Source organism: Triturus cristatus, chromosome 8 (assembly GCF_964204655.1).
Source record: "Triturus cristatus chromosome 8, aTriCri1.1, whole genome shotgun sequence".
NCBI lineage: Eukaryota > Metazoa > Chordata > Amphibia > Caudata > Salamandridae > Triturus > Triturus cristatus.
In genome coordinates this window covers 257,087,778-257,114,577 of record NC_140591.1, presented here as the reverse complement: position 1 = coordinate 257,114,577, position 26,800 = coordinate 257,087,778, and the positions used below count along the sequence as shown (strand labels likewise).

General features: G+C 42.8%; 1 protein-coding gene across 1 annotated transcript in view; it reads left to right on the top strand.

The window, feature by feature from the left end:
* Positions 1-26,800, top strand: part of PDGFD (platelet derived growth factor D) — a 1,003,134-nt gene that overhangs the window by 664,398 nt on the left and 311,936 nt on the right. The window lies entirely within an intron of this gene.

The window sequence follows — 26,800 nt, the reverse complement described above, 5'->3', positions numbered from 1 at the left end:
TTGTGCAGATTTTGAATGACAGATAGATTTAAACTGTCTTAATTTATGTGATGTATGTTTGGCTCTGTCAGTTAATGGTAATACATGTGATGCAATATGAGAAGCTGAGGTCAAGTTTTAACCTGGATGAAGCCAGTGCACACGGGAAACACTTCTGCAGATGTTCTTCACCATGATATAAAGGTTGCTGTCAAATTTGTAGTACCAGAGGTAGGGCCAGTGGTATTGCCAGGTCAACCAGATCACCCAAATCAGGACAATAAACCTCCAGTTATCACCTTCACATGATTTAGCAAGGTAATTCCATTATCACTAACTGCTCCTAAGTCTCACACACTATGGTTAAGCAATTGTACTGACAGCATCGTTCATTTGAAGAGCTTTGCTGTGTTGCTGTACTCCCCCTACCATTAATGGCACAAGGCAGTACTGGTCCTAGATCTGTGACCTGGTGGAAAGGATGTCACCACCCACATCAGTCTATCTCACATAAGGTATGGGGGTGGTGACAAAGAAAAGAAACAGAGAGAATAGGTGAGAAAAAGAATGGAATGGGAAGCACTACTGTGTTAAGACGAGAACCCTCACTCACTCTAGGGTGACATGCTTCATCATGGGGTCCCCTCTTCACACTGGGACTGCAAGGTACCCAGTGTGGGCTACAACTCCCCCATAGGAGAGCAGCACTTTTTTTTGTCATCCACACTATAAGTTCTGTAGGGGAGGGAAGGGCAGAGTGCAAACACAAAAAACTAATGTGTGAGTTAGAACTATCTCTTGGTGGGTGAGGAAAACTTTTATTCTGGTACCCCCAATGGATAGGATTAAAAACAAGCACTGTGAAACTACTTTGATGCCAAGGTTAAAAAGATTAATTCATCACTCTCACTTGAACCAAATTCTCCCTACCTGAATTTGGACAGAAAATCACCTGATAGCTGGTCTACTCTCACTTGAACCAAATTCTCCCTACCTGAATTTGGACAGAAAATCACCTGATAGCTGGTCTATGTTTACAGAAAAATCCCAGTGACACTCATAAGTGCTAACTCTAAACTGTATAAAATGTACCAATATCGTGAGTAGAACTTTGACTTTCATTAGGATTGAGCCTTATCCACACAAGCAAGAACTCAAGGAAGAAAATCATGCTCAATTTCTTTTTAGATTAGATTATGGGAATGCAATTCATCTGATAACCCTCAAAGCCTCTCTTCATACATCAGCACACTTTATCTGTGGGGCTGCAGCTTCTGATTACTTTAACCAGGGTCTCCAAAGCCATGATTTTGCTCCCTGTTAATAATATAACAGCCTTTAAATATGCTTTGATAGTTCACAAACTGATCTACTCTGATGACTGTGATCGCACTGGCAAAGAAACTAAAGATCTCTGGAGCCATCCTTTACCCACACAGCTCAGACCTTTTACTATTCAAAACACCAGCCAGGATTTCCCTGGGTGTCCGTCCAAATTACCCAGAGCTGGAGATCTCTCTTTCTTTGCCTCACCAATCATGCTATCACATCCCTGCCTGCCTTCAAAAAGGAGTTCAAAATGTTCTACTCAATCTCTATTTTCTGCCTTATTTTCCCTAAACACCTTAAGCCTTGTGAGCTATTCCAACTGTTCAAGTACATTCTGCCTATATTGTCTAATATTGAGTCTATGCCAGCCTGGGCTAAACTTTGCCCACTAGCAATGATATGCCTAGCTAATATTGTTGGCACCAACTGTCTTATACTAGTGTTGTAGATGAATTATCCATACAACTTGGTATTATTATGATGTTAGTTACACAACTTCTCTTGTATTGTGTGATGATGTAATGCCCTTTTTATCATGTTTTCTTGCTTTATGCAGAGTTCTCTGATGCTCTCAGGCCTTGTACACATAATGTGGAAATTCCAAAATACATTTAAAAAAATGCCCCTATTAACCTAATTAACCTTTTGCTCGGTTTCCTTCAATATACCTTTCATGACATATGAGAATATAAATAACTAAATTAATGTTGTATCTGTAAGACAACAAAACACTCTTGAAGTAATATCTTTAGGGCCTCCCTCTGTTGTTTCTTACTGTGTAGTTAGACGGCCTCACAGAGCCTATGATATGAATGGTGTTTTAAGAGAAGAGGTGACATAAGTGTAGAATGCATCCAGATTAGTTGTACGTAAGCGTGCATTTCCAAATCAATTGAATGGATCATGAATCCAACCATACTCAACGATGGCACATCTGATTGGTGGGAGTGTCTCTCAGGGGCCTGTGTGCTTGCTTAGTATTAAAACAATTTTTTTAATATGCACCCACAGTCTGGTATAAATACTAATTATTACGCTATATGTACAAAGTGTAACCTGTTTCTTTGGGTTCATATTGGTAATATTCTCTCATGGGGGGTTTAGTTCAATAAGAAAATGTCTTACGGGAATTGATAGACTACATGGCCCTATTGTATGTCGCATGAAAAGCACTAGCAACATTTACCAAATGGCTTTAGAAGTTGGATGGGCAATACAATAGAGCCAGTATCTTGTAAGCCTTTCATGTGCACAGACATACCTTGGATATAATTTTCATTTAACCGCCCATGTTTTATACACATAAAACTCATAAGTATCATTAGTATCCCACATATTACATGTGGAAATAAATATTATTTTTCACCCACCCCAGTTTGTATATGTTCTGTCTGTGAGCCAGGAGATTCTGTTATTGAGGGTACCAAAAAGACAGAGGCTGACATAGTGGTTCTGCTGAGTTGCTATTTGATAATTCTGATCCTATGTGAGCAACATGTATATTGTCAGTTAACCTTAGATTGACTCAGGTTTTGAAACTTTGGGGGTCATTTCGATATCGGGTGGACTGCCACTGACAGGCCACCGGTGGCACTGGGAATCAGTTTGACTACCGGATTACAATACCAGCGGTCAGAGCGCAGAGTACGGGGATAGGACCACCACTTTCTACAGTATCAAAGGTCCTGACGAGATGGCGGTAGGATTCCTAACCCTACGATAGGGGTGGTGCCTGCTCAGGCACCTCCTTAGTGATTAGGATATCCCTTTCTGACTCCCATCTCATGGCGGTCGCCACAGCTGGAAAGGGACTTTGGGGGCCCCAAACAGGGCCCCCATACCCTGTGGGCCACTGCTAACTGGCCTGGGCAGCTCATGTAGTGTTCCCCCACACATCCATGCATTGTGTGCCAGGCACCACGGTGCATGGATATGCACAAATTGCCTTTTTCCACTGCAGCTTGTGCTGCAGCCCTTTTCCTGGGCTGCAGCACAAGCTGCAGTAGGAAAAGGCAGTTTTTTGACCTCCTTCAAGGCGGTCTAATCATTATATAGTGGGGGGGAGCTCAGACTCCTTGTCAGCTGGTCTCATTCCCGCTGAAATGGCAGTCGGTCGTCCGACCGCCATCATAATTAGGGCTTTTGCGGGTTTTTTTCTGAATCTAGGGCCAGATATACTAAGTATTTTAAGGGTTGTAAACACTCCAATTTTCATACATACTTATCCCTTTATAGAAGTCAGAAAGATTTTTCCACTCTTAAAATGGGGTTAACAATGCATACTGATTCAGTATTTGGAAGGGGCATGTTGTAGAGATCCCTTCAAAATACAGAATCCATTTCTATTGAATCAATATTCTGCGACCAAAATCCAGTCATAAATGTTAAAATAAAAGTAGGCAGTGGTCTGCAGAACCACTGCCATCTCCTAATCAAAAATAAAAAGTAAGCTTTTCTTTTTAAATGAAGTCCTATTTCCCTGATGGAAAAAGGGCTTCATTAAAAAAAAAAATGCTTTATTCAAAGTCAATCATAGAGATGGCAGTCTTCTGTCCCCAGTAGGTCACCAATCCTATGACGGTCTCCAGTTGTAGTTAGTTGCAATTTACAACCTACCTCATCAATATTCATTAGGTAGGTCGGCTTGCAAATATTTGGATTTTTAAGAACCAGCCTATCAGCACATAGATCCATTCTTAAAAATCTTTACAGGTCGCAAAAATGCTGGTCGTAACTTGGTACCAGTATTTTGCTAACAGATTATTCATTTATAACCAATCTGGGGCATCCCAACCCAAGACCTGGACATGGTAAAGGTGCACTCTCAAGGATAACTTGTTGGTTTTGTTTACCCACTTGACCAGTCTGTCTAAGCTTAGCATTGGCTTCTTTCATTACTGGAGCAAGAGTTTAATTTTTCTCTTCAATCCCTGGTGAGACTGATTCTTTCCTCCCGGGTGCACTGATTAGACCAACTCTGCACTAGGAGAAGGTCAGAATATTTTTATTTCCCAACATGAGTTGTGAATTTAAGTAAGTAATCAAACTCAGATGCCTGTGATCATGGCTTCTCACGTCAACTTTTGAGTACAGTAGCCTTCTCTGATGCCTCACTTTAAATACCACATTCAAGTGAAGGTAAGTTGTTTCTGTATTTTACTTTCTTCTTTGTGTTAAATATGATAAGGGGATTGCATTCATATATTTGCAAAATGTTATCAGTTTGACACATTTGTGTCTGGCAATATTAATGCAAGTAAGAATCAATGTAGTTGCAATGTTGTTGTTTCCAATGCTCTTTACTTTGTCTTCTTCAGATGCCTCTTACAGCTGTACATCATAATTCAGCTACTTAGACCATCCAATCTGTTACGTCCCAACAATTGCAAGACTACTTTAGGGCTGTATAATTGGAACGTAGTATGTTAAGTGATGATAGAGTGGGGTTACTAGAATCTCAATCTCTTGCTAAAGTCATTAAACTAATTCTGCCACTGGTCATATGGACCTTTGATTGTCGACATGAAGAGTAAGAAAGGAGATAGCATCAGTAATATATTGCAATTGCAGTAAAACTAGTGTAGCTCCAATAAACAAGACAGAGGCATGAAGTTTAACACTCTGTGCAGGGAAATCAGCAGAGTTAAGAAGAAGTCTTCTCTCAGCAAAATCAGCATAGGGTCTGGTGTTCTATTCTAAAGTAAACATAATTAAAGCATGTTAAAAGATTCCAGAGGCTTCTCCTTATCATCTTCCACAGAGCAAATCAATCAAAAGGTAGTGTTCTTAGGGGGCAGTTAGACTCCCTACTTTCCCAGCTCCCAACAAAGCAGCAAACATCTGGACTACCTTGGATGTAACATCAGTCTGCTCTGCCTGGGTCTAAATGGTTTCTATCATCATCTATGTCTGAATACCTGATGCCAAACGTTAGTTAAAAGGATCAGTCTCCCACTCTTAGTCTAACAAACTGAACAATAAATCTATTCTAGCTTAAAGAGGACCTTGATAGCCACCTGCAGAAGAAACAAAAACATCACTCAGGCCTGATTACACATTAGGCTAAGAATAGCTTAAAAATGTTTAGCATTACAAATACAGTAATTGTATTTAAGAAAGAAATACATTAATCTATCCAGTGTAGATACATTGATATAGTTCGACTAGCTATATGGTGGTCTCTCAGTAAAATGAATACATAACTATTTACTACTGTTGATTAATACATTATATTTAGATTAATACAATTAAACACACATTGAATATATAAGTTGTATATGCAAGGGGTAGGCACTAAACTCTGCTACTCCAGTAATCCCATATTTTTTAATATCTAAAAAAAAAAGTAAGACTAAAAAAAGATTTGTTGGTTGTACAGAGTTAGTGCTGATTGGCATTCCTGAAAAAAAGCTGTAGTGAATAGGGGGAAGCCACTTAGAGGTAAGAACAAGTCTAAGGGGCTGATTTAGATCTTGGCAGACGGGAACACTCCATCATAAACGTGGCGAATATCCCGTCCGCTGTATTGTGATCCCTTTTTATCCTATGCGATCGTAATATGGCACACAACATACATGTCACGTTTGTGAAGGAGTATTCCATTTGCTGAGATCTAAATAAGGCCCTAAGTCCTCTTTGGTAAAGTATGGGTCAGAAAGATGTCTCTAAAGCAAGGGTTCTTAGAAAATTAAATAACATTAACAAGTTAATAAGGTATGTATAAACCACAAAACAAAATGCAAAATTGAACATTTGAAAACATTCTTTAAATCTGAGACTAAAACTTTCAAATGCCATAGGATATATGCACTTATAATTTGGCAGACGGGATATCTGTCACATTTGTGAGGGTGTATATTGTCCAGTGAAATCTAAATCAGGCCCTAAGTTAGTATACTAAGATTGATTTATGCAAACAGTGCAAGTGTGTCAAACAGAATATAGTATGGACGTTGAGGGACCTGAAATTAGAAAAGCTCCAACCTTCCCAATAAAATTTAAATTTTATTTATTTTATATTTGTGTATTATATAAAATATTTAATGATGTGTGTATTTGTTTGATTAATGCTTTTTACTTTATTTTTTGCATGACATTTTGCGGTTAAAATCATCGAAAATACATAGGCGATGGACCCCATCTTCCATTAATGCCTCAGTGGTGGTCCCTGGATTCCTATAATGATTCATTGCAGCTTCCGGGTTCCAGTAATGATTAAGTGGGAGTATACTGTAGTCAAAAGAACCACTGCACTAGAGTATTTGTAAAGCTAAGAAAATGCTATTTCAGTAATGTCTGCTGTCATCATAGAAAATGTTTAAATACAGGCATTTCAAAGTTTGTGTGATAGCTTTCCAAAACCACACAAGAAATCTAATCAGTCGTTTGCTTGTGGATTTCAATATTATATTTTAAGGCAAATGAATATGCTGGCAAAGAGCTCACCCACTGAGTCAGTGAAAATGTTCTCATTGTAATGATAGAGGTCTTTTGCAGGAATTCCTGCGGGGTTCAACAAAAATTGGACATATGGTCAAAATGTGCGCCGAGCTCGAGCTGTAAGAGAGAAGCTGGGGAAGGGGACAAAGCTGCAGTGTCCCACAAGCCTCTCAAATAGAGGCTGCTGGGGCTGCCTGGTGTAGGTATCCCTAAAAGCTATTTTATTATCATTACCACATCTAGCTTACAGTGTGAGCAACACAGGGTAGGGTGTCTGAAGCAACCAGAGGCTTGAATTAATAGTAGACCCCACTGCTCTGGTCAAATCATGATAGAGAACTACTTTAACAGTAAGAGCACATTGAAAACCTTTGCAATCTTCCTATGACATATCCAAAACTTGAGGCACACTATATACAAGCAATGGTTGGCAAAGGTCAAATATAGGAAGCCAATGGCTGAAGGTATAGCGAGGCATGAGCCAAGGTCCAATCGCTCCATTTTTCTACGCTATTAAATATCAACTTAGGAAATGCTAAAGCTGTCTGGTACCAGAAAAAAGGAATGTGCAAGGAGCTCATAAGAACAGTGGCACATCCAAAAGAAGTGGTCTACACCAGAATGGGGATAATAAAGGTCTCACCTTTATCACCTTACATAGTCAAGACCATACTATTCCATGGATGGGTATGTTTTGAGCTTGGGTTGTTTTAAAACAGAAAATTTGAACTTTCGCTGTATAACACTCATTTGTTTTAATACATTGTATACATTTTATTCGTATGGGCATCTGAATGTTCTTTAGGTAATAGCATCTAAATATGTTAAATTTATTCACAACTCCTCCAGAATTATGCTACATTTAGACCGAAAAATTGTCTGTCATCTATAATATCTTTAGTAACCCGTGCTTAATTTGCAAATCCATAAGTGTGGGAGCCCAATGTGTTTTTGCTCAGAAGCCTCAGGCCACACTACAAATATTGGGGGTGGCGCATATGATGGCTGTGTAGCCTTGATTTCACCTCATGACTCTTTCATACACTACCAGACACCTCATGCCCTATTTTAGGTCTCACCTAGGCAGCACGCATGCTCTACTTAGGAGGGGACCTCATGTAATCGATTCCGTTTTTGCCCTAAAAACGTGCACGCGTTGCATTGCTTAGAATGGCAAAGCTTGCACCTCTGGCGATTCCCTTGCGGGATCGAGCGGTGCCATATGGTAGCAATTATCGCAGTCACTCCCGCAAGGGAAACGCTGCGCGTCCCTGATCTCGGCCAGCACTCCCCTCACTTGTTGTTTTTGTATTGGAGACTCCTGGTGCCACTTGTTTGCTAATGCCGTTGTGAGGTGCATACTTTGGCACACTTCCTTCAATTGTTGGAGTTAACTGTGCATTCCAAGAGGGCTCCTACAGTCCACAAGTAACAATGCGGTCAGCGTTGTGCACGAAATACGGCATATTTAGAGACTGTAAGTAACGTCCAGTATTAATAAACGTGCACATGAGTAATCCGAATCCATTTTCAAGATGCAGAATCGGGTTCTCCAGAGAAATGCAGCGTGCATTAAAAGTGTTCTATTGCTTTGAGGCTGTAAGGTCGTCCTTCTGTGTTTATTGTGAAGTGCAATGTTTTGCACCCTATTGGTTCTTTTTGTACTTCCTGCGTCTGTCTGTTGCGGTCTCTGAGCAATGGAAGCATGTCTGCTTTTTCCGACAACACAGCTTGTGGTGCTGTAACTTGCTGCCCTTACGCTGTGGTCTTATCCATGGAGAGCTTGCCTCCTCTCCGCGCTTGAAAGGAGTTGTAAAGGAAGGCGACCCTGCCATGGCAGAAGAAGCAGATTTTGATATTGAAGGAGATGAGGTGTCTGAAATAGGTGCCGGAGGGTGAGTAATTGTAATTGTATTTATATAGCACTTACTACCCCCTTCTCCTGATTTTCGGACCGATACAATATGCCGCTTCCGGGCCAGATGTCTTTCTTAAAATTTGTAACACGCTCGTTCTGTTCTGGTTTGATGGTATGCAGCACTGTGCATTCTGGGAATTGTAGTTTTGTGTAGTAATGGGGTCTTATTCCTTATTGTAGTATGCAGAAATGTAGAACTTCATGATGTAAAATAGAACGTGTGGTTCTGTATTAAAGCAGTGGTATGGAATGTTATTATTACATTAGTGATTAGTAGCTGCTGCAGCTGTAGACATCCTAGTACCTAAAGAACTACTTGGAGAAATAAAGGAAGAATAAATATTCTTTGTATGCGTGATTACTACATTTTGCTTCTCAGAATTCTAAGTATTGACCAAAGAGTCACATACGAAATGATGTTGGTTAAAAGGCCAGGATATTCCACATGACATCTAGCCCGCTCTGTACCATGACATTTAAACTATTGAGTAGATGTCTACATTTATCCATGAGAATAAAGTCTATTTGAGTGCTTTACAGAAGTGATTAATAGAGTACCTTAAAACCTTACCTGGTTAAAGCGTACCTTAAAACGTTTCTGTCGACAGCAGCATTTGAACGTTATATGCAGACAACTGTGTGGAATCTTGTTTTGCTTTCTGGCTTGCTTTTGCTGACATGGTGGAATGTTGTCATTGGAACTTCACCAGTGGGGGGACTGGAATGAGATGGGAACAAGACGCTGCTGGGTTTATGGATGAGATCTTCTATGGAGAATAAACTACACGTTGTAACTCAACCTGACTGGACTCCTCTTCTTGCTACTAGCCGCGAATACTACACTGGCGTAGTCGGCAGCTTCCAAGCATTGGCATAGCCAATAGGTCTCGCTTTTGGGACCTTATAAATGTTTACCCATGCAACAGTTGATGTTCTTGCACCAAGGCTATTTTGCTGCATAACTAAATACTTCTAAGGTCCCAAAAGCGAGACCTATGCCAATGCTTGTTAGGTTGAGCCTCTGCAAGACCTGAGGTATCTCTTCTGTGATCTTTGGCACACCCACTGATTGTCATTGGTTGTTATCTGTGCCATTCTGAAATTCTGGTTTGTTATTGTTGCTTTGTTGTAAATGTTTCTCCTTTGTATGCTTAGCTCCCTCCCTGGTGATTTCACGAAGAAAATATTTTGGCGGCCCCTCCTACCACCTCTGCCTGGATATTGCAGCCTTCTTTTTTAGTTCAAGCCTCGTTCTGTGTGTAGCTCCTCGCCCTCATTCCCCCAACCCTCCCTCCTCCCAGTGCATGTTAAGTATGCAGCTTCGACACAGTATCTTTTAATTTTGCGTTCCTTGCTGCGAGCAGTGTGCAATATGAGGTCACACGTGTCAAGACTAAAAATACAAGCTTTTCTTTTCACAACAAGGTGGTACTGGAATCCGCTGGAATTTTCTTCCACTGTATAAGTTCTTTGTTTGCCTTCTCTGGCTGGTGCACCTCTTGCTTGAATGTTTCCCTGCTTTTCTTGCAGCTATAAACCCTTGTTCATTCTGGTAATGCTTCCTGGTCCTTAATGCAAGCAAAGCCTCATTTGTATCTTGAGCACGCATAGGAAAAACTGAGAAGAATGCAGTAACGTTTTCACTTTTAAACCCAATTCTGTGGTATAACAATTTGAAGTCACCAATCGTCAGCTTTCAGAAATACATTGTTGCACTAACATTAATGACAAGATTCTTTCTCCCATTAGGGAGCGGTTAGTGTGCACCTAGAATCTGTATTCATCAGTGTGTTTTGTCCTTGTACCCCTAAGAGTGTGGTTTACCAGCTAGGGCGGCTGACCCTTCACCTCAGGTTCAGACTGAGAACCGAAACCAGCCCTGGCACTTGGCTCAGCCAGCCCCTGGGGGAGTCAGGTGGATAGTGTGCGGCTGAGCTGTTTGCTAGGGCCGGTTTCGAACGATTTTGTTACAGGGGGCCGATATTACAGCTATGCCCCTGGTAACAAAAACAGCCCCCAGGGGCTCAAAACCAGCCCCCACCCTGGTGGCTAGTCCAGTATTGCTTAAGTTGGGGAACCAGTTAGAGTCTCTGCGTCGGCTCGAATATCCTGTGATTAAGGGCAAATTACTTCATCTCCCCGTGCTAAATGTTTTTTTTAATAATGTGTCCGTCTGTAATGCAACTAGTGCTCATGTAAAGTGCTCTAACACCTTCAGGTCGAGTCCACACTATAAAAAATTAAAAACAAAAAAAATACAGCTGTTACGAAAATGCCTTGTTTCTCCACTGTCTTCATGACCTTCAGCATGCACACTCTTGCAGACCTGCTGAGCTTGTGCTATAATAAAATACACATCAGCAGTGCCATAAACCCAGGCCGAACAATATGTTTCCTTCTGTGGGAACCCCAGGAAGTTTTCATTGGCACCGCGTATTGGCCCTTGATGGGGAAGCCAGTCCCTGGTGCTCCTCCCATGTGAAACATGGAAGACATTAGCAGACCTGCCTGAGGCTCCCCCTACCAGATTTAAACATGAAAATGGATTTCTTCGGGGATGGGACACCCTAAAATACCAATTAAGCTACACTCCTGCATTCAAACACTGACTCCAGTGTCCCCTTGCAAAACCCCTACTCTCCGGCAGGCAGAAAGATATGGTAGTTCCCCAGGGATGCCTACTATACATCTCCTTGTGAAGAATTCCTCACTATCGTGTAGCTGCGGTTCTCTTTTCCCTGATGTAAGTGGGTGAGAGGCTGGGCTTGGCCATGAATGGAAAAGCCATTCAAATTTTGAAGCGCATTAGCCATTGGATGCTATGAACGGATGTCTTCCCATTCATGGGGCTCTGCCTTCATTCGAAGCCCATCGGTGTGCTACAGAACCAGCACTACTTCTGGCATCACTACGATGTCCTTCTCTGTCCAATCACTCAATCAATCAATCAATCAGGGAATTGTCAAGCGCACTACTCACCCATGAGTGTCTCAAGGTGGGGGGGGGTTCTAGCGACTCCATCTCATCCAAAGAGCCAGGACTTGAGGTCCTTCCTAAATGCTTGCAGTGTGGGGTTTGTCTGATGATAAGGAGTTTGTTCCAGATCTTGGACGCGATGTAGGACAAGGCTCTTCCTCCTGTTCTGGCTCTACAGATGAGATGGATTTCGGCCAGCGCAATGTCGGCGGAGAAGAAGTTTCTCTTGGGACCGTGGATGGAGATTCTTTCATTGAGGTTTTGGGGTCGGGTGTTGTGAAAGGATTTGTAGGCGTGAGTGAGCAGCTTCATAGTCACTCTCTTTTTGACTGGGAACCATTGGAGGTCTCTTAGGTGCTGGGTGATGTGGTATTGTCATGGGATACTGAGGAAGAGTCTGGCTGTGGCGTTGTGGATGGTCTGGAGTTTGAGTAGTAGAGATTTGTTGATTCATGCATACAGGCCGTTCCCGTAGTCCAGTCTACTGGTTATGAGTGCATGGGTGACGGTCTTTCTGGATTCGGGGGGATCCATTTGAAGGTCTTGTGGAGAATGCAGAGGGTGTTGAAGCTTGTTGAAGATACAGCGTTGATCTGTTAGTTCATGGTGAGGGAGGAGTCGAGTATGATTCCGAGGTTGCAGGCGTGGTCCGTGGGTGTGAGATTGTTGCCCAGGTATCCCACGCAGAGGGGGTGGATCAGAGGACGAGGACTTCCGTTTTCTCCAACTTGAGTTTTAGGCAGCTACTGCTCATTCAGGATGTGACTTTCTTCATTCCTTTCTGGAAACCGTGTCTGGTGATGTTGAGTTCCTTTGGTGAGAGAGAATGAGCTGGGTGTCATCGGCATAGGATACTATGCTGAGTCCATGCTTTCTGATGATGGTAGTGAGGAGGCCACGTAGATGTTGAAGACCGTGGGGCTGAGTGAGGATCCTGGGGGTACTCCGCAGCTGATCTCTGTGGGTTCGGAGAGGAAGGGTGGGAGTCTGATTCTTTGAGTTCGGCCTGTGAGGAAGGAGCGGATCCAGTCTAGGGCAGTTCCCTGTATGCCAGCGTGGTGGAGTCTGGTGGCTAGTATGCGGAGGTAGATGGTGTTGAAGGCTGCTGAGAGGTCCAATGGAATGAGGGCTGCCTTTTGGCCTTGGTCGAGGAGAGAGCGGATTGGAAAGTGTTGAGGATCGAGTTTGATTCTATGAAGTTCGTGAGCAGGTTGTTGATGATCTTTTCAGTGACCTTGGCGGCGAAGGGGAGGAGAGAGATGGGTCTGTAGGTCTTGAGGTCCGTCGGGTCTACGGAGAGCTTCTTGAGGAGGACTTTCACTTCTGCGCATTTCCAGTCATCAGGGAACATGGCAGTTTCGAGGGGGCAGTTGATTGTACATCGTAGTTCAGGTGCTATGGTGAAGGCACCTCTGTGGAAGATGTGCGGCGGGCAGGAGTCAGTGGGGGCTCCTGTGTGTATGCTCCTCATGGTCTTTGTGGTGTCCTCTGTGGTGACAGGGGTCCAGGCGGAGATGGTATGCTGGGTGGCATTGCTGATGGTAGGTGTTGCGTCGGTGCCTTGATTCTGTTCATTGAAGTTGTCGTAGAGAGTCCTGTGTGCCATCTGTGGAGTTTGTTGGCTGCAGAGTTGCCGTCCGTCGTGGTGGGTGGAGGAGCACAGTTGAGGGTGGAGTTGAGGTGCTCTGTAGTGATCTTGCTCCAGTTCCTGCGTGCGGGGCGTTGTGCAGGCTTGTGTGCAGTAGGTTTCAAAAAAGGAGAAGTGGACACAGTGGTGGTCCATCCAGATGGATTGAGTGGTGTGGCTGAAGTGAATGTTGTTTCCTCTTGCAAAGATTGGGTCGAGGGTGTGTCCAGACTTGTGGGTGGGGTGGGTTATGAGCTGCTTCAGTCCGATGTTGGCAAGGTTGTCATATAGAGCGTGGAGTTGGGGTTGCCAGGGTTGTTGAGGTGGAAGTTTAGGTCTCCGAGCAGTGCGTAGTCTGTGGAAGCGATGGTGTGGGGCAATGAAGTCTGGCATGGTAGTGATGAACATAGCGCGGTTTGGGAGGTCTGTAGGTGAGGGTTCCGCGTAGAGTCTTTCTGGGGTCAGTCTGTATATGGAAATGGAGGTGTTTTATGTGGAACAAGAAGTCATTCGTGCTGATGGTTGTGAGTGACAGTAACCACAATACTTCCACTTTGCCTACCAAGCTAAGGCCCATACACAAGTCAGCTCAAACCCAGTTTCAGTTGTGAAAAACGAGGATGTGGCATAACAGCTAGAGTTGCCGATTTTGGATTTGGGGAACGAGTTTGAGTTTTGGCGTCGGCTCAACATCCGGTGATTCAGGGAAATCACTTAATGCCTATTGAAAATAAATGTGTCCTTGTGTAATGCAACTGGTGCTCATGTAAAGCACTCCAATACCTTAGGGTCGAGTTTGCACTATATAGAACTGCAAAACAAACGAAAGAAGCCATTCACTGAGCGACCTGGACATGCCTGCCTTGTCAGCCTGAAGACCCAGGATGTGCATTCTAAAATGACGAGCATACAGCAGGATTGTCACAGAAGCTTGCTCTGAGGACACATGACTGAGGTTCCAAACTTCCACTTTTTTTGCTAAAGGATTCGGGAGAGGCTCTGTTGTATGGATGTAGCATGATAGGTTATGAACAGGCACTTCTTGCAGAATCTCAAGAAACACTGTCTGACCTTTTCTGACCTATCACCTACTGTGCATCTGTCTTGCTGTGCATTTGTCCCTGAAGGACCATATATCATTAGCCACGACTCACTGCTCTGGTGCTCACATCTTTGGCATTGTAGGAGGACTTTAACAACTCTCTATGAAGCAACTCGCACCATGTGAAATCACACATGACATGCTTCAGTATGCTCCGTCACCTTGTTCTATGTACGTACTCTGCAGAGGGCTTGTTGGCCTTGATTACGGTATTATGTCCTGAGCAACATATCTTTTCCTGAGTGGGGACCCCTTGGATAGTTTTTGTGGCATAACTGACTGACTTCTAGCTGCATGAACTGCCTTTTGGCAGCTGCTGTCGGTCCATTGCCTGCTTGAGTCTTTTCATCCACCTTTCACCCTTTTACTTTGGGAAAAAGCCTGGACCCACACACCAATTCAACCCTGTAAAATGGCCAGCATTTATAATGCTGTTGCTAACACTGATCATCCATCCATAAGGTGATACACGTTTATGGAGAGATCTTTATGTATTTAGAGGCAATGTACAGGAAGGTACCTGATTAGCTGTGCAGTATAATCAACACACTTGTGTGATCTAGCCTATGGTGAATGAACCTAATGCCAGCCGACCAAACCCCTAGAAAGCTTCTCTTTTCAGCAGACAGCTTGGTGGCATGAACTGGAGGCCAGGTCATCAGCGCATCAGACATGACAGCAATCACATTAGAAACACTCTTTGAGGTACTGATCGCTAAAGAAAACCTATTGGTTGTGTGGAGGATAAAAAATTTTAACTGACCGAGGTGATTACAACTGTCACAGCTGACGTATTGAACTTTGCAAAAGAATGAACACTACTGTAAGGATGATTGAAGCAGTAGGAAACCAGTTGCATCCCAACCCTAACCGGTGACTGAAGGAACCTACACAGAATGATGACTGAAATGGAGCGCAGGAGAAGCTGCAATCAAATAGAAATATTTGGCATCTCAGAAAAGGAAGAATGGGTATAGAGGTCGATTTACCAAAATGCTAGGGGTAGCAGAAGTGACATCACAACTCATTTGACCCCAATGACATTTCAGGAAGCAAAGTCAAATGGTCATCGACCCGGCGACACTCTCCACACACCTGTTTCTCAACTGTCAGTCTTTATTATCTCTCTTTCACTGCTGTTGGTGTCTCTTTCTCACACCTTCCGCCTGTTCCTCTATCTCAACTATCTTTTTTATTGCTCTTCCTGTAATATCCCCTCTTTCACCTGTTCTGTATTCACCTCTCACTTTCTCTCACATCTGTCTATATCTTCCACACGTCACCTTCCTCTGATGTCTCATTAATCCCTTTCTTTCTCTCTCCCTCATACACACCTTGTCTTTGTTTTCCTGCTCTTCCTTTCATTATCTTCTGCTCATAGATTTTGCCCTCTACTCCACCTATCTCACGTTCCCCTGCATGTTGTGCCTCCTTCACATGATCTGTGGCTTCAGGAGACACCCAGATGGCTTTTTACTTGGGCCTGCATACCATGTAGTTGAGTGATAGAGAAAGTAAACAAGGCTCGTTAGAGCCTGATTTAACTTTTGTTTCTCACACTGCCCTTCCTCCCTCTGAGGCCAGGGGTCTCAAGGACAGTTCCAGGGGTCACAGGAGGCAGGCCAGCAGTCACAACTGAGACCCCTGGTTACTCCTTAATGACGTCCATGAGAACAGGGTGATGCCACTAGCTTCTTGACAGGTCTACTGTCCTTGTCCCTTCACATCTCCTTGTTTCCCTTTACAATACCAAAGAGTACACTGGTTTGCCAATAGGTGTCCCAGTTATTGGCAGCAGTAAAGAACAAGACTGTACCTGCTGAGAGGGCGTGAAATGTATACTGAAATGGAAGGCTTTTTTTTTATTCTGTGACTTGTCCTGTGCAAATGGGACATGCGCTTCTGACACAGAGCCTGCATGAGCCTAGTAGAGTTCTCAGCATGATGAATAACCCGGCCAGTGAATTTCCTGATCCTGAATGATTGGGTGGATTTTTGATTCAGTGTGGATTCCTGCTCTGGATACTGCATAAAATGCATCAGGCACAATTATGCAAACCCACATATACAGTGTGATTGCGGGCAAGAGAACAATGCAGAAAGAACTCCCTAAGGCAGCAGAATGTTGGTGACTTGTCAGATGAGAAGTGCAGACAAATGAATAGCAGCAAATCTAGGTTCACTCTGAATGTGATGGGGTCATGCGCATTGATGAACAATGGATGGAGCCCCGAACTGTGGATTTGATCAACATGTACATTCCTCTTTTAGGCTCTTGGTCCAGTTCCTACCTTCTCTAAGTGTTATGTGTGCTCAGCAACATAATCAAAATTGGATATACCATCTTTACCACTAAGGCCCTGCCTGCCCTTTAGGTTTGGCGTGGTACATAACAGATACTGATTTCTGTACCTGTTCTTAAACTCACCATTATAACAATAAATTATCCAGTTATCAATTTGAGGATGGGCTGCTAAGATTGAATGTTAACTCCTCCCCAAAAAAATGTAGGGCAACACTGACAGATATCACTGAGGCTCTCTGATCGGAGGCTTCTCTGACACCTACCTGTTCACTGCATCCTCTCATGCTCATCGGTCTAGCATCCACAATACGTCACTGCCCCTGATGTTGGCTTTCATTCTCCACCACATAAAAATCTAATACCTCTGTCGGTTCTACTCAACTGACCAGGGCTATGCATCCCAGACCATTTATCTACTTGACTACCAGCACATTATCTGACCTCTGTCTTCTCTCACTAATTGTAAATTGTATGCATAATTACATTAAGCAGAAGAAAACCATTTGCCTATCTGGCCTTGGAAATTGTATCCATGATTGAAGAGATTGACTTGAACGTGAATGTAGTTGCATGGAGAGGCTGGTTGAGTGGCTTCCATACTAGATGGACATTTCTGAAAACTAATGCTACGGAGAAGCCATTGTGCTAAATACATAGACAGATAAAGAGTGTCTCTTTGTATTTTCAAAAGTAAACATGTAAATCAACATACTGGCCTTGAGCTACCACCAGGGCAAGTTGGACTTTACTAACATCCTCTCCAGAATGCTTGTGGAAGTACATAGCCCTATATTGGCATAAGCAAAGGCTGGATTATTACAAATTCAGAACTGCAACTAGAGTGGATATCTAGTACTGCAATCATACACAAGGACAGCATCTCTGTAACAGAAATTTACTCCTTCAACTATAACTCATTTGAATGCCTAACTGCCAACATTACATGATGGAAAACAAAACTCTACTATGCCATCTCCTCTGCCATCCACCTAGCAACACCACCACATTTGGTGAACACCTCTCCGACCTGATAACTCACTGTGCACTCTGGTACTCCAACAGCATAATTCTTGGTGACCTCAACCTACAATAGAATGAGGAAAGCAACTCGATGATCCAAACCTTGAATGGACTGCTGCACAACACCAATCTTACCCAACACTGTACAGAACACACACATAACAGAGGATCAATCCTGGATGCCATCATAGCCCAAGCAGACACAGTAACTATCGACCTGTCAGTGGACTAGTCAGACCACCATTTAATTCTATTCCACATCAACCAAACTACCCAATGCCTGCCACGCAAGCAAGAACCCCCCCACTGGGCGAGAAACCTAAAACAAATTCCTCTTAGGGACTTAGAGGAAAAGGTAAGCGTGCTCCTCCCCATCACCACAGACAACATCTCCACAACAGAACTCACCTCACAATACAACACAAATATGACCTCCGTCATTGACCAATTGGCCCCATTGAAAAGAAAAGAGTCAGGAACACCCCTTCTAGATCCTGGTTCAACTCCGACATTAACTCGGAAAGAAGACAGCTTAGAGCTGCAGAAAGACTCTGGTGGAACAATTCGTCCACAATCCGCCTTATTCGACTCAAATGAGTTCGCAGGGCATACAATACGCACATCAAGAACAAAAAAAAGTCCTTCTTTTGTAGGGCCCTTGACAACGCAAAAAGTAGACCGAAAGAACTCTTCAATGTCATCAGACAACAAACGTCAAAGCCCCCGCACCCGCTGTGCAGGCCTCCAAAGTCCTATGTGAGAACTTTGATGATTTCTTTGATTATAAAATCACAAAGATTGAGCTCTCCCTGGACCTCCACCTCTGCCACCATGACAGTAGCTCACTCACTGAGACAAAAGCTACCACACCCAAGCACCACCGAAACAAATGGAAATCTTTCAACCCATCTCTGAAGCTGAGATAGCAATAATGATTGCTAGTTCGACCTCCTCAACTCACGTCTCAGACCCCATTCCGTCCCAACTGGCCAAAAAGATCAATCTCACCATAGCAACGATCTGGACCAAGATTATAAATAGCTCCCTGAGAACCGGAGTCATGCCTGACTGTCTCAAACTCGGACAAGTCACACCTCTACTGAAGAAACTGGGCTCGGACGCAAATGATCTAAACAACTTCAGACCGGTCTCCAACCTTCCTTTTCTAGCTAAAATCCTGGAAAGGTGTGCTCTCCTCCAACTCACCCAACACATGTACTGCAATAAACTCCTAGACCCTCACCAATCAGGTTTCAGAAAAGGATGCAGCACAGAGACAGCGATCCTGAACGTCATACATGACATCCACAACTCTTTAGACAATGACCAATGCTGTCTACTCATACTCTTAGACCTATCGGCAGCCTTCGACACGGTTGACCACAGATTACTCATTAAGGTACTACAAGAAAGGGTGGGAGCGGACGAGGTGGTCTTACAGTGGTTCACCTCCTTTCTACAGAAGCGCACCCAAAAGATAAAAATCAACAACTTCCTGTCTGACCTATGCCCCGTCAACAGGGGTGTACCCCAAGGATCGGTTCTTTCCCCACAACTCTTCAACATATACATGGAACCCCTCACCGCCATACTCAAAAAATCCAACATCCCCTTCCACCTCTATGCGGACGACACCCAGATCTATCTCGAAACCTTTTCCATGGACGACATCCAAAGACTAAATGACACTTTAAGAGAGTCCAACACTGGCTATCATTCAATCACTTTTGAAACTCAACCAAGACAAAACAGAAATCCTTCTAATTTCCAGCAGAACCCCCAAATCACAGAATGGAAGCTCTTCACTGCAATCTCACCCTGGCTGACTCAGTGAAATCACTGGGAATCACACTGTACCCAAAATTAGACGTGGCCAAACACATCAAAAATTCTGCCAAGAACGCCTTCCTCAACCTTAAACTGCTCAACAAAATAAAGCCCTTCATCCCTCCGAATGACCTTAAACAAGCTACTCAAGCCCTAGTGCTGTCCAGACTGGACTAGGGGAATGCAACCCTCACAGGAGCAGCAAAATCCCACCTGGCTCCACTCAGAGCAACTCTGAATGCAGCAGCCCGAATGGTCACCGGAGTAAAGAAATTTTAACACATCTCGCATGCACTCAGCGAACTAAAATGGCTCCCAAAAGAAATGCTGCGAACTTCAGAACTGCCTGTCTCACGCACAAAGCTCTACACACCGGAAAACCCGCCTACCTGGCCGCGAAACTCAAAAAAGCAGGCCAGACAAGGAGCCTTAGGAGTAGCAGCACTCTACTCCTCACCTCCCCGAGAACTCGCAAACAAAAAAAACGCATCTCGATCTTTCTCGGGAAATGCGCCTAAAATCTGGAACTCCATCCCAGTCCATATCTGGGCCACCCCCTCCTTTGTAAACTTCAAAAGACATCTCAAAGACCTCTTCCTCAACCGATCCCTTCCCAATGGATAGCCGCTGTCCAAACGCAAACTCCTGCACACTGCAGCATTCAGCCACCTGAGCATTAAGACTTCTACCTCACCCACCACCCGAACGGTACATGGGCCTCCCCTCACGAAAAAAGGTCCTCATACAAATCAATTTGTATACGACTCCTATATAATGAGTTTTCTTGCCAATAATGTGATACTATATTCTTAGACTTTTAATTCGCCATGACTCGATATGTATAATATTGTTTTTCTTTGACTGATTTCCCCATTACTTATGTTGTAAAGTGCTCCGATACCCTCAGGTCTGGCTAGCGCTATATAAAACTCCTAAATAAATAAATAATACATCTAGCTCATCTTTGAATGCTTTGATCAGCCAATGTCTATTAATTGGTGTGAAAACACCTCCAAATATCAGGACCAGCCTTAGCAAGCTTTATTATTTTGGGGGAAGTGTAGGAGAGAGCGGAGGTACCTCTTAGGCGGTTCTTGACACAATGTCCCCCCCAAGGCACTACCCCTCCCCATGCAGTGATTTTTTTTTAAGTTGGCAGGTTTCCAATTTACTTCATCATAGGTATTTCAGGCTTGCCAGATATTGATAACAATAATGGCATCACCATTTCGAAAGACCATGTGCAAAGCACCTTTTGATACCCTATTGCCTGATCCATTCCTCAACCTGTGACAACACATCTGTCTCTCACATAAATGGACTTGCATAAGAATCAAATTATCCTGGGGGGGACTCACCCCTGAGATGAAGGCTACATACAGGGATCATCAGCACAAACGCACAAAGACGGTGGGTGAATCCCCTCCACCTTCCAGAATCCAGAAGACCAGCATAAACTTTTATTGATTGTGGAGTCATAGTTGGAATCCAATCAGAGTTCAGTACAGTAGAGCCAACATTTTTGGGCAACAGGGAGGAAATTCTTGTGTGGAAAAAAGATTAGTGAGACTACTTGTGTGAAAGAAAACAAAAATAGATTGAATGTGAAGAAAAAAATCAAATAAAGATGAGGAAATGGCTGAACCACATCTGCAAGGGTTTGCTAAATGAATTGACGACTGCAAAATAAGAAGTGAACGCCATCTTCATCTCTGACACGTCTACACTTGAAAAAATTTGATGCAGAGAGGAGGATTGCTGGCTAGCTATAAAAGAAAGGCCACTTACATTATTTTTGTTTTCCGAAAGGATGAGAGTGACTTGCTAATACACCCCTCAGGCATGTTGTAGGCAGTTGTTAATTACTTCAACAGAACATCAATTCGAACCCTGTTGATAGTGCTAAGAGAGAGAGAGAGCCTCCCTGGCCATTGTGAGATTGTCAAAATTATTTGCTGAAGCGTATCAGTCTTTTGACGTGAACACTGGTGGAAGAAGGGCCCCATGTTCAACTGCCTAAGATGGGGGATGAAGATCGCTTCTGTCCCCGTGCAAGTTGTTTGAGGATGCTGAACCCTCCCAGTCACTAACATGTAAAGTGAACAATGTGGTAAAATTCCTGATCCCCAAACCAGAAAAGCATCCCCTGAATATGAGAAGCAACCATCCATTATCACTCATAAACACAGAAATAAAGACCAATGTTATGGCGCACTTGATGATATCACACCTCTCTGGTTGGGACATAAAACAGATGATAAAATGGTTGTACCTTGATTTAACAACATCATTCAGATGCTTCCATCACCTTTACTGCAAACAATGCTGGCATACATTGACTCGCACACCAGATCTTATATGTGGGTAATCTCTAAATCGAAGGTTACGAGGCAACGCTCGCCACTGGTGCTACATCAAGCAGCTGTGCATGGACACTTATTGAAGGGTTTTATTATCTAGCACAAAGGGCACACCAATTTACAAAGGCGATGATAATACCACAGTGAGACACCAAAAATGGTTTGCCGTTGGTAAAAAGGATTAGATGCACTGTACAGCAACAACTGAATGCATTGTTAATCAGTCAAATCATCCTTTCTCGATGCTGGGTTTACAGCACTCTAGGGGGCACATGCGTCATTGTTTTTTGCAGTTGCAAAGGGGCAGATTCATAATCTGCCCCTTTGCAACTGCAATTTTTGCATTTGGGATGCATCATCCCAAATTCAAAAATCGCTGTTTAAGTAATCGCAAAATTTGCTATTATTTAAATTGCGATTTCATTTAGGGAATCGCAAATTGCAATTCCCTCAATGCAATGCAACCCAAAATTTTGGGGGGTATTTAGCTTTTAAGAAACGTAAATTATCATCAACTTAAAGTTGATGGTAAATGGCCAAAACTTGGAAAAATGCACAAAAGTGCATTTTTCAAATTTCTATGTTGCACACAAACATGCCCTTGGGGCATGTGTGTTTGCAACATGTTTTTTAATTGCACTTTCAGGGTTGCATCAGGGTGTTCTTTTGGCACCCTTGAAATTACATGCGCAATTTGCGAGTACCTATTTGGTACTCGCAAATTGCGCATGCAATTCCCATTGATTCCTATGGGCCTCTAGGACCATAGGAATGCATGGGAATCCATTCCTTATTTGTGATTCGCAATTTGCGAGTCGCAAATAAGGAATGTGTAGGAATCGCACATTTTTCTGTGATTCCTACATGCATAAGGAATTGCGATTCCTAAATTGCGATTTCTTAAAAATCGCAATTTAGGAATCGCACTTCCTAAGTTTGATGCATGTGGCCCAAGATCCCTCAAACTGAACATGTACTGATTTCGCCCCATAGATGCATTCATGCTTACCTTTAGCAAGAAACATATTCAATGGCCACAACTGGTGGCCAAGAGGGCTTGCCAAAAAATTGATGTAGAGAAAGACTAACAAATACAACCATGCTAGAAGATGCAGAACAAATTAAAACTGGCAGCCACACAGCCATAAAGATATATATATATATATATATATATATATATATATATATATATATATATATATATATATATATATATATATTCACTGAATAAACCATAGGTTTCACACATGTTATAGTTAGCGGAAATTTTACTGATAAAAAACCAATGAAATTCCCCCGTTATAGTTAGTGCAGGCAACTATAACTCACGCGACCGCAATCCTCTGCTGATGCTAATACTGTATTTAGACACTTATTTGCCCATGTCTTCTTCCATAAATTTTTAGCTATACATATATTACAAATATTTTTTTTTCATAAAGACACATATGTCATCAGCAGAAGATTGCGGTCGCGTGAGTTATAGTTGCCTGCACTAACTATAACGGGGGAATTTCATTGGTTTTTTATCAGTAAAATTTCCGCTAACTATAACATGTGTGAAACCTATGGTTTTTTCAGTGAATTTGCAAGGTTTTTTAAATGCTAATTCCTAACTATAACGTGTGTGAAACCTATGGTTTTTTCAGTGAATTTGTACGGTTTTTTAAATGCTAAGTTACTTTACGCCATTCGTGGCGTGCGCGCCCACTTAACGCAGTTCGTTCCGTGCGCGCGGTGCGCTTCGCGCACCGCGCGCCCACTTTACGCAGTTAGTGCCGTGCACGCACGGTGGGCACGCGGTGCGCTACGCGCACCGCGTGCCCACGTTACGCTAGATGGGCCATGTACGCACGATGCGCTTCGCGCACCGTGCGCACATGGAGGACATATGATTCACTTCGTTTTGAAAGGTAATATTTTAATTTTTTACAATGGTAATAAGCCATGCATAAATGGTGCCCTACGAGCACCATTTGCACACGGGGTGGGGAGAGTGTGGATAATTTTTTTTTTTTTATATTTTTTTACCGTACACGTACGGTAAGCGTAATCGGCGAAATTAGCGAAAATATAAAAATTCCGTTTTTGGCATTGGGGGATCGTTGGGGACTCCCTCACCATGGCTAGGTGTTTTGGAGCTGTCCAAACAGCCCCTTTACATGTTTTTGTGCTTTGTATTTTAATCCACACTCTCAGTGCGAAGAGAGAAAATGGCGGCCGCCGCTTCCTGGTTTCGGCCGATTCGAATGTTTACTAAGATCTAACAGCCAATCAGAATCGCGCTCGCGCACGCCACCGTACGCGTACGGTAAGCGTATCGTAAGCGCACCGTAAGCTGGCTCAGATATATATATTGATTTAAAGGCTATTTTCTCAGAATCTACTGAACAGATTTACACCAAACCTACAAAAGGCACTTCCTTGACCTGAGGACTACCTCTCTGCCAAATTTCATTAAATTCTGTTCAGCCGTTCGGGCTGTAGCCCTGTCTAAAGGTCCTATGGAAAAATGCATGGGAAAAACGCGTTTTGGGACCCCCCTTTTATCTCAGCCCCCGCTTGACGAATCCCCCCGAGACTTTCAGGGTAGGAGCGGAGCGTAGCGCCCCACCTATTTTGAAAAATTTGCGAGGATTCGTCGACCGGCGCCAAAGTTATTCAAAATAGAATGTTGCAGATTTCCTATGGAAACGTGGTCCTAACTATAACTACCTACTGGCGACCGCCAGTAGGTAATATATATATATATATATATATGTATGTATGTATGTATGTATGTATGTATGTATGTATATATATATATATATATATATATATATATATATATATATATATAACCTACTGGCGGTCGCCAGTAGGTAGTTATAGTTAGGACCTATTTTCCATAGGAAATCCGCAACATTCTATTTGGAATAACTTTGGCGCTCGTTGACGAATCTTCGCGAAATTTTCAAAACTTTTGGCCAGCTCTGGTCCACTCCTATCCTGAAAGTCTCAGGATAATTTGTGTAGTGGGGGCTGAGAAAAGAGGGGGGTCCCAAAACGTGTTTTCCCCATGCAATTTCCCATAGGACCTTTAGCCGCAGCTACAGCCCGAACTGCTGAACGGAATTACACCAAATTTGGCAGAAAGGTAGACCTTTGTTCAGAGTCGTGCCTTTTGCTTAAATGGTGTAAATCCGTTCAGTAGTTCCTGAGAATATCAAAATCAAAATCACATATATATCTGGGCGGAGCATAACCACACATCTCATCGTGAGATCTGATTGGCTGTCAGTACTTCATCCACAAGTGTTGGCAGCCATCTTGGGACCAATATACATGATAGCACCTCATTAAAAAGCATTGCAGTTAATAGAAGGTTTTAAGACTTTAGTTACATAATAAATCATTTGTTGATGGTACCATACTCATTTTAGGAATTGTGGTGTGTTCTAAGGTGATTTTACCATGTGAAAAAGCCTTCTGCTGTGATATCATGAATCATGTTTGACAGAAAACTATTTTCTCATGCTTTTCCCACAGAGGTTTGGAAGGTGATCTATAAGCTAAACTGAGAGCATATTTTCTGTAAATTCACATTATCTTTCTCAGTCATGTGAGAATGAAGTCTGACACTCTCAGTAAAACATGTACATCCAACAAGGGCAGAGACTGTCATTTGATTCCTTTGTGTTCTACTGCAGCTTCCCAGAGTGTTCTAAAGAAAAACTAGAGTGCTAACAGTCCTACTTACGACAAACCTATTGCACACCTGAAGCCATCTTGATTGAAATAAAGTGGTAAATCTTGAAACATTTAATTTAAAAAGGAACAAAATGAGGGGGTTCATTTTGCCATAGAAAATATGAGTAGTGGTGCAAAAAGAAAAATTAGGGCACATTTTGAGTGACTTCTCAAATCCTCTTCTATTTCATTAAAATAATTCTGACATGCAGACTGAAACATGCACTTTCAATACCAGCAGCAGGCTTCCCTGGTGAGCAGTAGCTTTACTACAGTGATCTAATGAGCAGCTAGAGCGCTAGCATTCTGAATATATGGCAAATGTGTGACACATCTGAATGCCTTCTTGATGGAATCAAAGTAAAAAACTGAAAGTATTTCCTACTGAGCAGACTGTAGTAAATGAGGAAATAAGGAAACTTCATAACAAATAAGTCTCCCAAAATGGCCACCAGAGACAAAAGAGCCCAAATGTAGCACACATATCACCCAGATGTAGCCCACGTATAGCTCAATGACAGAATGTTCCAGAGTGTTCTAACGAACAACTAGAGCGCTAACAGTCTTACTTATGACAAAAGTATGGCACACCTGAAGCCATCTTGATTGGAATAAAGTGGTAACACTTAAAACATTTAATTTGCAAAGGAACAAAATGAGGGGGTTCATTTTGCTATAGAAATTATGATTAGTGCTGCAGAAAGAAAAATTAGGGCACATTTTGACTTCTCAAATCCTTTTCTATTTCATAAAAAATTTCTGGCATGCAGAGCGACACATGCATTTTGAATACCAGCATGCAGACTACCCTGGTGAGCAGTAGCTTTACTACAGTGATCTAATGAGCAACTAGAGTGCTAACATTCAGAATTGATGGCAAATGTGTGACACGTCTGAATGCCTTCTTGATGGAACCAAAGTAAAACACTGAAAGTAATTCCTACTGAGGAGACTGCAGTAAATGAGGAAATTAGGAAACTTCATAACAAATAAGTCTCCCAAGATGGCCACCAGAGACAAAAGAGCCCAAATGTAGCCCAAATATCACCCAGATGTAGCCCAAGTATAGCCCAATGACAGAATGACCCAGAGTGTTCTTAAGAACAACTAGAGCGCTTACTGTCTTACTTATGACAAAAGTATGGCACACCTGAAGCCATCTTGATTGGAATAAACTGGTAACACTTAA